We start from the raw sequence: 14407 nt of genomic DNA on the forward strand, positions 1-14407 counted from the left end.
ATGTGTGGGATCTTTTATAAATTAGTGTAAAGGAAAAGGATTTGGACAGCATTGGTCACGTGATCAGTGTAGAACGAATCAAGCATCGGCACTGTGATTCAAAGTAATGCGTGTTGTTTTTCTGGCACATGTGTTACGACCTGGTCTAGGTCAGCCCGTAACATAGAAAAAAGAGGCCCTCCTGGTTCCCCAACCACACATACTCCTGTTAGTCAAAAGGTTTAGTTTATTTAACAAATTGTAAAGAATACACGGCTTAGGTCAAAGGGGAGGCAACAGTTAGGGATGAAAGAAAAAATAATAAACAAAACAAAACTAATTTAAAGATTAAGAAAACTAACTTACCTAACAAAGAAAAGAAAATGAAATACAAATCTCTAACCTAACTCCCTAATTAAACAAACCAAGAGAAAGCATGGAAAAATAAACTCTTTCTCACACTGGGAGAACTTGTAAGAATAAGCTTATTTTCTCCCCACTGAGAGACCAGACCAAAGAACCAAAGAACAGGATTTTACCATCAGCTTAGTTCTAACACTTTAACCGGCTACAAATTGCATAAACCATGCGGCAGGGAACCAGCAACACACAGGAGCCATGTTGGAAGCCAAGCACCACCCTCGCACTTCCTGTTCCCTTTTATGGTTGGTTCCCCCTGGTGGTGACCAACCAGTTTGGTTAAATGGCATCACGCAGTAACCTGCAGTAGGAAGGCACACTCAAACAGAAAGAAAAAAACAATAATCAGCAATTATGACCTATAGGGTTGTAACACATGCCTCAAAGCTTAAGATTTAGGGGTAAAATGACTACTTCTTTCTTTATTTCTTTCTTTAAGTTCTCAGTTTCTAGTGAGACCAGAACAGAATCAAGAGTGTCTGAACATAGGGCAGTCCTTATAAAGGCACTAAACAGGTGGCTAGAGGACCACCAGCGCCGCCCTTTTATGGTAATATGAAGATGTCCCAGTAGTTTTGTCTGTATAGTGTAACTGATTTAGGCAGTTCTCTTCAGTTTATTGACCTGCTTTTTATTATTCAATGGCATTTTTCTTTGTGTTTTTCAGAAATGAAAATATTCTCCTAAAATTCATCACCAACAACCAGGATATTTATCAAAAAGCAGTGTCAAACTGCTGAAAGAGGTGAAGCAAAAGCCATCCAGAAGAATCTCCTGAAAACGCAGAAATTGTTTGCTACATTTCACAGACAGATGGAGCCAAGTCCCGACATGGAGAAACATCAGCACTCTGTCAAGAGTTTTACTAAACAGAGTGATCTCAAAAAACACCAGCGCATTCACACAGGAGAGAAACCACATCACTGCTCAGACTGTGGGAAGAGTTTTACTAAACAGAGTGATCTCAAAAATCACCAGCGCATTCACACAGGAGTAAAACCATATCACTGCTCAGACTGTGGGAAGAGTTTTACTAAACGGAGTACTCTCAAAATACACCAACGCATTCACACAGGAGAGAAACCGTATTACTGCTCAGACTGTGATAAGTGTTTTACTAAACAGAGTAATCTCAAACTGCACCAGCGCATTCACACAGGAGAGAAACCGTATCACTGCTCAGACTGTGGGAAGAGTTTTACTCAACAGAGTAATCTCAAAAATCACCAGCGCATTCACACAGGAGAGAAACCGTATTACTGTTTCGACTGTGGGAAGAGTTTTACTAAACGGAGTACTCTCAAAATACACCAACGCATTCACACAGGAGAGAAACCGTATTACTGCTCAGACTGTGATAAGTGTTTTACTAAACAGAGTAATCTCAAACTGCACCAGCGCATTCACACAGGAGAGAAACCGTATCACTGCTCAGACTGTGGGAAGAGTTTTAATCAACAGGGTAATCTCAAAAATCACCAGCGCATTCACACAGGAGAGAAACCGTATTACTGCTCCGATTGTGGGAAGAGTTTTACTGAACAGAGTAGTCTCAAACTGCACCAGCGCATTCACACAGGAGAGAAACCGTATTACTGCTCAGACTGTGGGAAGAGTTTTACTAGACAGAGTGATCTCAAAAATCACCAGCGCATTCACACAGGAGAGAAACCGTATTACTGCTCCGATTGTGGGAAGAGTTTTACTGAACAGAGTAGTCTCAAAATACACCAGCGCATTCACACAGGAGAGAAACCGTATCACTGCTCAGACTGTGGGAAGAGTTTTACTAAACAGAGTAATCTCAAAATACACCAGCGCATTCACACAGGAGAGAAACCGTATTACTGTTTCGACTGTAGAAAGAGTTTTACTGAACAGAGTCATCTCAAAAAACACCAGCGCATTCACACAGGAGAGAAACCGTATCACTGCTCAGACTGTGATAAGAGTTTTACTCAACAGAGTCATCTCAAAATACACCAGCGCATTCACACAGGAGAGAAACCGTATCACTGCTCAGACTGTGATAAGTGTTTTACTACACAGAGTAATCTCATACTGCACCAGCGCATTCACACAGGAGAGAAACCGTATCACTGCTCAGACTGTGGGAAGAGTTTTACTCAACAGAGTCATCTCAAAATACACCAGCGCATTCACACAGGAGAGAAACCGTATCACTGCTCAGACTGTGGGAAGAGTTTTACTCAACAGAGTCATCTCAAACTGCACCAGCGCATTCACACAGGAGAGAAACCGTATCACTGCTCAGACTGTGGGAAGAGTTTTACTTTACAGAGTGAACTTATATTACATCAGAGCATTCACAAAAGATAGAAAAGTATCCCAAATCTGTTCCTCTGCCATAAAAAATGCAAACCTTAAATCTTTCAGACAGCCAAAAACACCTCATCATGCACAAAATCTTCACTCTGTTACAAGAACTTCATTTAAAAATGGCTTTTTACAGGTTCAGAAAAATGAATCTTATCCAGAGATGATGTTTACTGAATTTCATGCTGTGTTTTTATGTATGTTTGTATACCTACATTAGTTAATGCCTGCAGAGCTCTTCAACACTTAGTGTTGTGTTTTAAGAAGTTTTTACACACAGAATCATAAATGGTACCACTAACAGCATAAACTAGGAACATACATTTTTACAATTTTTTTCAGTGATATGCTGAATAAATAGTAAAGCGATGATGCTAGCTCACAGTAAAATCGTATATTAAATCTCAGCATTAGCTTTAGAACTAATAATAAACAAAAGTGAGGATTTTATCATTCTGGGACATTTTTAGGTTTAAAAATTGAATATGCTTTGCCATAAGTAGGAAATGATCATTTGGTCAACTTATATCATTTACAGCCTTAACACATTCTCAATTGTTTACATATAAAAACTTTCTTTATTTTTTCCTCCACTCCACGTTTGTAGTTTGTAGTTGGAGCGAGGGCACTGCCAGTGTTTGCTCCAGATGTTAGATTAGCATTACTTAGTCTTTTAAAATTTAGATGTCGTAGTTTAAAGGAGTAGAGTATTCTTAGGAGTAGAGAATATTCTTAGCTTGCAACAAAAGGCCAACAAAATCCTTTTCAGAGTTTAAAAAAAAAAAAAAAAACGGTCTAGCTGTAGTTTCCATACTGAAAGCAACACTCAGCAGGCTATGCAGCAGTAAGACTGCAGGATCCTTGATTCCCTCTACTGCACATGTGTCAAACACAAGGCCCGCGGGCCAAATGTGGCCACATCCAAGCGAGAGCTTGTAAGATCTTAGTGTCTATAATAAATAGGTCAGAAGCGTTCTTTGACCAAAAACTACATTAACCACAATGCTTGTCGATTGTATTACCCGCGAAGTTACTTACTGCCACTACACGGCAGTGTAGTCATTGATGTGGAAACCCTGCCGGAGGGAAGGCGTAACTTCGCGGGTGGAATTGAGACATACAAACGTTTATCCCATAATGTCCAGAAAAAGAGAAGCTGATGCAGACGGACGGCTGTGTTTCAAGGCGAAAGACCGGTATGCCTTTTGTGTTACGAAGAGTGTTACTGACCAAAATAAACGCTTGTTAGGAGAGATATAAGTTCTGTGTAAATATTTAGACAATAGCTGACAAAATCTGTTTTAATGACGTTAATAAACATCACTGTGTCAGCGCTAGTCACAGTTTCACCTCAGCAAAGGAGGAGGACGTGAATCACTAATCTAACCAGCCCTGATTTCTGCCCCAATAACCCTTTCAATAACCTCTAATAGCCTTTAATAGTCTTCAGTAGCCTTCAACAGTCTAACCTTGCAGCCGTGGTGTGTTCTAAACTCCGTAGTTATAAACATCCTGAGGTTAGCAGCGCGCTAACTGACCTGTTTATAATGTAATCCGAGCAGTGACTCCGTGACTCTGCTTTAAACTGCTGCTGTTAGCTGCTTGGGCTGAAAGATGAACTGTAGAGAGCTGTATTATTCGGTTAGTGGGGTTAAAAATCTTTATTTTCTACACAGAAGAATTTTAAAAACTGTAAAAACGCTCCAGACTGGCTCAGCTGAGCCCTGTAGCCCGTGGCTGGGCTGTAGCTCTGACTGAGTAAAGACTGCGGGCTTGTGCTGCTGCTGCAGCTCCCACTAGTGGTTGTATGAGGAACTGCTAAATCTATCACATGTTCTTAACAGCTCACAATTTTTAATTTTATATTTATTAAGCCTTATTTCAGTATCAAACGTTTTGATCAAAGTTAATGTATCTTGTATTTTATGTCATTTCTATTCACTTGACTAGTTTGGTTCTTGATTGATGGAGTTTTTGGATTTCATAACATGACAAATTAAAAGGATTTATGTTAATAGAGCAACAAGCAAACATTTTTCCCATGCAACTGTAATATTTGATTGAATAAATAATATATTGAGAGTTATTTAACATTAAGGAGTAATAACATTCATTTTATATTACATTTGGTTACATTTTATTACATTTATAAGTTACATCTGGTCCTCAGAGGACAGCCAATATGCCAATGTGGCCCTCGGCTAAAATGAGTTTGACACCCCTGCTCTACTGGTTTTCTCATTGGTCTATGGTTCAGTCAGTCTGATTAAAAATCTGCAAGTTAATCTACAGGGATATTTGGTTGTGTTGTGTTGCTAAAGTTATATACTCTGTTATCTTTTCCTTATTTGGTATCGTTTTGCTAAAGGGTTTTTTTATATCTCTAAAGGTACTAAAAATATCTAATCCATTTACTTTATTGATTGTTTTATCCAGTACCAGCTATTATCGTTGTTTTACATCACCTTATGTATTTACTCATATTCATATCTATGTGATTCAATAAAAGGCTTTTATATTGCAAGATCTGCAATCTTATCTATTCTTTCAACTTAAGCATTTAGCCAAAAGCTTTTGTACACAGCCAAACATACATTCAAGCAACCACTATATACAGTGCCTTGCAAAAGTATTCGGCCCCCCCTTGAACTTTTCAAACTTTTGCCACATTTTGGGCTTCAAACATAAATATATGATTTTTTGGTTTGTTTTTTTGTGAAGAATTAACAAGTGTGTAAGAATACGGAGGAGTTTTGCCTTTCTATGTTCATTGTTCATTGATTAAAAGGTTAATCTGTGTGTAACTAAATCAGCATTTCACTTAATCAGTATGTTATTCAAGCATTTAGCACGATTCATGATGATTCACATTGTGACTTAGAATGTATGTATATTGTGTCCTTGTGCTCAAAGCAAGGCCGTTTTTCTTGCAACTTAGCATGATTGATTTTTTCCAGCAGAACCATGAGTTTCTGTACATGTAATCTATAGTCTGATAAGGTTGGGGTGACCGAGTTCTCGGCTGACGTATAGGATGAATAACTGCTTATCAGTATCAGGATCCGGGGGGTGTGAGGAGCCTCCTCACACACTATTAGACTGAGGCCAGGCGAATGCCTGTATTTATTAGACTCTGTCTAGGAAGAAGAGTAGAGTTGGGCGGGAGAGCTTCTCCCGAGAGGGACTACAGAGCCACAGGTCCTGTTCACACAGCCGAGAACTCTGGAAACCCCAACTTTTCTCACCTTTGGGGTTTTCCTCTTATTTTCAACTTTTTATTTCAATTCATTTTTCAATAATCTTTTTACTCAATTTTTGATGTATCCAAAAAAACTGTTTTGCTCAGAAGATTCTTTGAATAAAATCTGACGGAACTGACACCAATAAATCCTGCTATTTACTTACTTATAAGTAGTTTTTCTCAGTAGCTCAGTCGCTGTGAAGTGTGGAGGATAGTTTTGCAATATATTGATTATTGCTGAATCGCAGTTTTGAGATATCACCGTTAGCATTAATTTACCACTTTGCTCAAAGGTGCTGAAAAAAACTTGAAAATGGGCCTTGAAAGTGCTTGAAAAGTGCTTGAATTTTACCTTGTAAAAGGTGTTTGAACCCTGTGTTTAAAAACCCCAGCAGCACTGCTGCACCTGATCTACATGTACCAACACAACACACACGAACACGTCACCACATTAGTGTCAATGCAGTTTTAAGAAATATTTATCACGAAAATAAAGCTCTCTGGCGCTGGGAATTAAATATACAGGGTAAAATTTAGGCTAATCGGATATACAGGTGAAAAAATAAACTGTGAAAAAATATGTGTGTGAATATGTGTATGTTTATACCTACAAATCTCAAATGTAAATTGACATAATATGGACCATTAAATGACGGTAACAACCTGACTGTTTGACACTTAGCTAATCTGCATACCAGTAGGAGAGAGCAGAGATAGACTGGCTGTGTATGAAACGGTAGGCAGCTACCACAATCCCTCATGCCTGAGCTGTTCATATGTTAACACCCACTAAATGCTTAACCCTTTACAAGTATTAATATGAACTTTAGGAAAAAGAATATAAACAGAATTGCCCTTTTTTCTATTGTGAGTTAAATGAAGTCACTGCTGCCTATTCTAATAAGCTAACCATATGACTAGCTTGACGAGCTCTGGGGACATTTTTACATGGGATGTGTCTGAAAGATCTGTGGACAAAAAGACATTGCTTAAATTAATGAAAAGTATTATTACAAATGTAACAAAATGACTTTCTGAGCTGAAAACAAAAAAAACAAACAAAAATGTTTTATAAAATTTATAGAGATATCATATATATCCTATACCCAGTTTATAGACACATTTGGGACATACCAGGGTTGGACAATGAAACTGAAACACCTGTCTACAGTCACTCAGTGTTGGATCTTAGTTTTACATTAAAATAAATATATGCCAGTTTTTACCCTGAGCTCTGGCTCGCTTCTTTTTTTTCCTCCTTTTTTCCTCCCTGTATCACAAACTCTTCTAGTTCCTCCCTTTACCCAAGTTTGATTTTAGGAAGTCTTTTACGTACACTCTAAAAAGAAACGTGTCAAAAATGACTCAGACTGTGTCGAATTTTAACACATTGTGCGAGTGTGCTCAGAGACGACACATGTTGTGTTGATTCTGACACATCCAGTGTGTAATCCAATGTTACACACTAAATGTGTCAGGCTAATGAACTCACAAATGTGTAATTTTTTACACAACTTGTGTTGATTATGCATAATCAAGATAATGTATCAAATATGTTAAAAAAAAAAGCATGAAACGAATTCATTCAATTCCATTTTTATTATCATGCCTATATATGGTTCAATTTTCTTTTGGAATTAGCAATGAATTAACATTCACGTGTTTGATTTTGAACTGTAACAAACATGACTGTTTTTACATTTAAAATGTTACAGTTTCGTTTGGTATAAGTAATAAATTAACTCGATGTTTTTTAGATATTTTAAATGTAAAAACATGCATGCTTGTGACTAATTCATTGTCTTTTGTGATAATGAACACCTAAAAACAAAAGTCCAAACAGTAAAGGGGTGTATAAAACATAGCTCATATAAAATTAGTCACAATTGTTCACTGTTCTCACGTATTTTTAGAAAACCTGATGAATTTAACATTGAACATCAGTACAGTGTGATGGAAGGTGTTTATTGAAATGATTCATAATCAATGACGTGTGATGATTCATAAACAATGACGACTATTAATGATATTACTTTTTGTTCTATGCGATGATAATGTGTACTGTGAACATTCTACCCTCAGTGAGCTTTTTTGAAATGCTGAGTAAGAGTTTTCTCTATCTGGCTATGTGTATGTGTTAAGGAATGCACGTCACAGTTGTTCTACAAATTCTGGCGCCAGGGTCATCTTCCTTTCTGCTTGCAATGTTTTGAGAACCAGCCTGATATGCTCACTAAGGGATTATGTCATATCACATGTCAGAAGAAGTTGACGTGTCACAATGGTGGCACTGTGCCCATAATTGGGAAGTAAGGGATGGGAGGATCTAAAAGGTATAAAGAGAGCTTGGCACCTCTTGCAAGGCAGGAGTTCACTCTGTATTCATTACGTGTGGCTTCTCAATAAATCTTGTTACTCATTCTGATCAAGACTCAGAGACTCTGAATATTTCTTTCTTCCTGTCATTATTTTTCCACCACAATTTGGCGTCACGGAACAGGATGAGCATGGTCTTGCGGCGGAGGGGGAGAGACTAGCACCTGCCGAGGACGCTCTCCAGCAAAACAGCTGGGCCCCAGAAGCAAGGGAAAATTCCACAGAATAAGGACGAAGTACCGCGGGGGTAGGTGCGGCCTCTCACCCCTCACTCGCAAAATCCAGGCCTCATCGACAAACATTGGTGGTGAGTGACAGGTTAACTAATTTACTCATTAAGAAAATTTTAAATACAAAATTTTGTTCTTAAATTAATTTACTCCCCTCCATCCTTCCTTCAGCACTCCGCCCTGGACAGTGAATAGTTACATGACGGTGTACAAGACTAGCCTGGTCGTGAGGCCTTTATTGATGTATGTAAATATATCTTTAAAGTAAAGAGAAGACTAGCCTGGTCGTGAGGCCTCTATTGATAGACGTGTCATTAGAGTATAGGTCCCGGGACCGTGGGGAGGAGTGCATAAAATAATACTAATAGTACAGGGTACTGATTGTGTATTAAGCAGGGATAGAAGAAGGAAGGTGAGACGTGATTATTGGGGCTAAATTACTCTGAGTCATTAAAATCGAATGAGAGAACAAAATGGGATCACAAGTAACTAAAGAATTGAAACTTAATCCAAAAATTCATGATGCAGCTCTTTTCAATCAAATGAGCCAAGACTATATGTGTATGTCTGTGTGTGTGTGTTTATGTAGTGTTGTTCAAAGGTTTGGAATCATTAGCATATTAACCCAATATACATATATTAAAGTAGGGCAGAATATTGAGCCATGCTGGAACTGTTCAATGTAACATGTTTCATTATCTTTATGGAAAATGCTGTAGAATTCTGAGGATGGCAGTTTAGTGAATATGTGAGACAGCTTCATGTTTGAGTAGTAGTGATGAGTTTTGTACAAATGTCCACATTGTGAAAGTCATCCCTGATTGAAACAGAAAAGAGATGAGGATTCCAGGCTTTTGATACAATGTGTGTGTGTGTTTCTGCGTGTGTTGAATAAAGCAGTGAGAGAGATAGACAAAACATCTCTTCTCTGCTATCTTCTATCACATTTGGTGTGCGTGTGCGTGTCTGTGTGTGTGTAAGTGTGTATGTTTCTAACATTTGTCTAACTCTGATATTCTATAAGCTAATCTAATGATGAATATAATGTGTGTGTGGCTGTGTCAGAATCGCTCCCTATTCCAGAAATAGTGCACTATATAGTGTGTAAACCATTTTTGCAGTACTGTTTAAAATCCCAGCAGTACATTCTGTTCCCTATATAGTTCACTATGAAAAACCTAATGCATCACAAAAATTTAGAAATTCCAAAATATACTATAATGCAATGCAGTGCTGTTGTATTAGACGTCCTCAGAGCAGGACAAACATGGTTTATTGTTTGGTTGTTCCATAATTCGTTCAGTAAATAGAAAATGCTACATAGTGAAAGAGTTAATGAGTGAGCCATTCTGAACACAGCTTCTGTCTTCATTTGGTTTAGGCCTTTTCTATTATTATTCTTTTCTTATTGAGACTGATTTCAGCTCAGTCTCAGCTGAATGAGATTTAAAGAATACACATATCTAATTTCTCTAGTGGTTCTCATGCATCTCAGTCTATGCTGATCTTTTGATTCTCTTAATGAGGATAGTAGATTTTAGAAACCAGTAAGAAAAGACCTTACTTTCTTTGGAAAGGTTTAATTTGACAAACTTAATACTGTATCTATTACGAGCTGCAGTGAATTGGGTCTCTCTTTCTGACTCTTAAACAAGGAGACATCAGATGTCTTTAAATAAAACAAAGCTATCTGTTTTGCTTTCCATATGTTTTCTATTTCTGGCAACGAAGAACTTGCTTGCATATTCTTGGCTATATTTTGAGTCCCCATCAGAGCACAACAATATAATGTTAATGTTTATACAGTTTAGAAATATCAAGCATCGTTTGGCTGGAAATAATTTTTGTTTTAGTTATTTCATGAGGCTAAACAATTTTTAACCATATTATAGAATTCCTTTCAGGATTTCTTTTTTATTATTATTTTTTTTTTTTCTTTTAAGGTTTTTTTTTTTTGGAGGGATTTTTCTCTTTGACTGAATGTTGCTCAGTGCTGTTTTCTGGGTGTTTGAGAAGGCGGGGGTGGTGCTCATCACAGGAGTTTTGACCCTCAGAGACAGGGTCCTCTGCAACAGTACTGTGAACATCATCTGAACCAGAGCACTTCATGAGGAGAGTCTCAGATGAGAGACTGTGTTTGGTCCAGCTGTCGGTCGATGGCTGGACTGCGTCTTTACCGGACCTGTTGTGATTGAAATGTTACAGCACTGGTCCAGGAAACTGGTTTCAGATCTGGAAGAACTGAGCGATCAGAGACCGCTTCACACAGCACCTGCTCAACCATCAACACCACCCACCCCCATCAGCCAATCAGCCCAGTGGATCCACACCTCAGCCTGAGCCAGCAACAGAGACGTGAGACCAGATTTTTTTTATTTTTATTTTTATGCCTGTTTCTTTTTTATTAAAAGGAGTGATTTTATTTCATTTTTGATGTTTATGCCTCATGTAGAAAATGTTTGGTTAAACTTTAAATCTGGTGGTGACTCAAATTATGACTGTTTTACCTTTCTTTTTAAGGAAAAACGGGAGGTTTTAGCTATTTTTGTTTCTCTTTTAAATAGTGTTAATAATAATAATAATATCTAGTTCAGGAAAAAAATCTTTAATTTCATTGTAAACAGTAGCCAAGCATGGTTGCTGGGCAGATTAATACATTAGAGGCCTATCACTTATTGGCCCTCAATTTTTTTTACTGAAAAGTTCTTTTAGGTTTATATTACGTAATTTATGTTGTCTAATGACTATGATTTGTATAAAACATTTTTAACAACAATCATCTCCGCTAAGGCTTATGTAAGGGAAGTTGGTTACAGGCTTTTGACAAAATTAATACATATAAGCTTAAGGATGTAGCTGTAACTAGCTAACGTAACCAAGCATGCTTGCTTAAATAAAAATCAACCATTTAAAATCTTATTAATACATCAATGTAGACTATCAACTACAAAAGAGTTTTGTTTGCTCCAAAAGTAAAAAATATATATATATATATATATATATATATATATATATATATATATATATATATATATATATAGGGTAAGATAGAAATCTTTCTCTTATATGTGCATTAATATTAATGCTAAATTAATTCTATATATATATATATATAATAACTAGCTTGCTAAACCACCAGCTAACAGTCTTGCAACTATGCCAAACAAGTGAAACTTAAATATGTTTTTATTTTTGCAATTAATTTACAGGTAGCACAGTTCGCAAAAATATATATTGGAACTGAACAAGGAAAATAAATATTAGGCCAATGACTTCTAACAGGACCACTGCAGCTCATAGCTTCAAAATCACTGTCATAGGAACTAGTTAGTCTAAACTTAGGTGGACCATCCCTACAACAGCTTGTGGACACAACTCCACACACATTAAAATTCTAACATCAACCAAATGTTTTTAGACTCAGGTTAACAGATGGAAAATAAGTTTACATAGTATATAGAGGAAATGCACTGACTGCATCATACTCATCAGAGTTTTTGGAGGAACTGAACTCTCTACTTAATAACTAAAATAAAAAAGGCGTGTTTTATGCTTTTTGTGTGTTCGCCCTCAAATAACAGCACTAATCAGACTAAATATTATGAGCAATGCTTTAAGGATTTCTGAGTATATGTAAAGTTGAGGATTGTTTGTCTACAGATTGGCATTAAGAATTTTGGCACATAACAAACTATTTTAAAATAAATAAAACTAAGATTAATCTGAAGTGCACAAATAAGTTTTAGATGGGCTTCAAAGGAAGAACTGGGTGATCCCTGATGGATATAAACTGATAGAGAGTTACAAATCTTTGGTGCATAAATACAAAAGGCAATGTTAAACGTTCTCAACAAATGAGCTGGAATTGTCGATCTGTCAGGAGTCCTGAGATATACTTAGCTGCTAAGCAGTTAAGAGATTTTTACACTTTTTACACTAAATGAATATTAAAGTCCAATCTAAATAATCTTCTCTCTTTTTTTTGTGTGTGAGTTAGAACTGTAGCTGCAGCATTTTGACCACGATGTAATTTGTAAATTGTAGAGAATAATAATTGTAATCCAGAGAATAATGCATTACAATAGTCTAATCAAAACAAAGGTGTAGATCAGCTTCTCAGCATCTAGTGTAAGAAAATGTCTAATTAATGTATAAAAATATATACATTATTATGGTTGCAGATTAAATTAGACAATGTGAAAGGTTAAAAGAAAATAAGAAGGCATTTGATAAATAAATGTTGAGACTATGTATTCTATAGTCTAGAGCAAAAACAGTGACAATGTTGAAAAACATTGACTTGATTTTAACACTTTAAGTTTATGTTGTAATTCTGAAAAAAAAAAGAGAAAGTTAATGTAGTAAAAATTTGTTTATGAATCTTCTCAGATCCATGGTGGGCATAACGAGGCAGGGAGAGTCCGGCGTGGGGACTGGTGTGCAATAGGCCCCAGCATGTCCACAGCTGAGATGAACAAACACTTGTTCTCATACTCTGTATGCGGACACTTGTCATTACTCCCGGGGCTTCTTAGGCGTTATGTAGACCATCATGGAATCTTGGATGATTCCATTTGGTCTAGAAGCGGGGAGTGAAGGGTGTGATTGGAGATAACCACACCTTCACACTCTTATTCTTAAATGTTTTATACATTTATATATACAGTTATTATTTTTACTGTTCACTTTATAATTCACTTAATAACCTTATGATCTTTGCTCTTGTTTTAACTGTGTCACAATGACACAAGGCTTTGGAGGTTGTTTTTACTTTTTCAGGAATCAGGAAGGTCAGAGTGTTTTCATCAACAATGAGAGCTGTGAGGAGAACGTGACCCTGAGTGGCAGAGAAGCTTCACTGCTGTTCTGCTGTTCTGGGACCAGTGCATATGAACTAGGAGACAACAAGTTATCTGAGTGAAGTGCTGGAAACCTCTCCTCAGATAGCCAGAAGATCTTTCCATCCACTCTTTTCCTCTGTCTCATCTTCTCACAGACTTTAGGACACTTAAGGACTGTCTGCTGTGTTCAGGAAGGACACAGTGCTGAACAACATCATGATAAGAACTTGTTGCTCAGACAGGCTGGAGCTAATCACGTCATTAAAACTGGACAACATGCTGTTAACTGGACTCTGCTGACGTAATCATATTGATAAGTTCTGTACAATCACATGTCATTTGCAAAATGTATAACTGCTTGGATGAAGTATGAGGAGTTCTCTCTGGCCCTCGACTGGCTATCTCTCTCTGTCTCTCTGTCTCTCTCTCTCTCTCTCTCTCTATGGGTTGCGAATGTGTTGATCTATCGAGATTTTATTTGTTGATGTACTTTTACTCTTTTCTAATATATATCTATTAATTTTTGTTCTGCCATATGCAGAAGAAAGGCCAGTTCCTGCAGGTTGCAGTAGATACAATAGAGTTAGATACTGCATTTAGGCTGGACCGTTTGTTTGATGAAGGTAAAGAAAATTATCTGTAAAAAATTATTATTGATTCAGAATCAAAGGGGGGAGTGTGATGGAAGGTGTTTATTGAAATGATTCATAATCAATGACGTGTGATAATTCATAAACAATGACGACTATTAATGATATTACTTTTTATTCCATGCGATGATAATGTGTACTCAGTTTAACTGAACTTAACATTCTTCCCTCAGTGAGCATATCTAAGATGCTGAGTGAGAGTTTTTCTATCTGGGGAAAACAGTGTGTGTCTATGTGTATGTGTTAAGGAATGCACGTCACAGTTGTTCTGTCTACAAATTCTGGCGCCAGGGTCATTTTTCCTTCTGCTTGCAATGTTTTGAGAACCAGCCT

At 37.0% G+C, this 14407-nt stretch overlaps 3 protein-coding genes and 1 pseudogene across 4 annotated transcripts in view; 3 read left to right on the plus strand and 1 right to left on the minus strand.

The window, feature by feature from the left end:
- LOC125801173 (zinc finger protein 271-like) overlaps nucleotides 1-6114 on the plus strand; it is a 142307-nt pseudogene extending 136193 nt beyond the window's left edge.
- The window catches only part of LOC111188258 (zinc finger protein 239-like), a 179793-nt gene that overhangs the window by 106126 nt on the left and 59260 nt on the right, over nucleotides 1-14407 (plus strand). The gene's annotated exons all lie outside the window — the stretch shown is intronic.
- Nucleotides 1-14407, minus strand: part of LOC111196797 (zinc finger protein OZF-like) — a 180569-nt gene that overhangs the window by 10977 nt on the left and 155185 nt on the right. The gene's annotated exons all lie outside the window — the stretch shown is intronic.
- Nucleotides 1-14407, plus strand: part of LOC125801236 (zinc finger protein 271-like) — a 356087-nt gene that overhangs the window by 2655 nt on the left and 339025 nt on the right. The window lies entirely within an intron of this gene.

This window comes from Astyanax mexicanus, chromosome 4 (assembly GCF_023375975.1).
Source record: "Astyanax mexicanus isolate ESR-SI-001 chromosome 4, AstMex3_surface, whole genome shotgun sequence".
NCBI lineage: Eukaryota > Metazoa > Chordata > Actinopteri > Characiformes > Acestrorhamphidae > Astyanax > Astyanax mexicanus.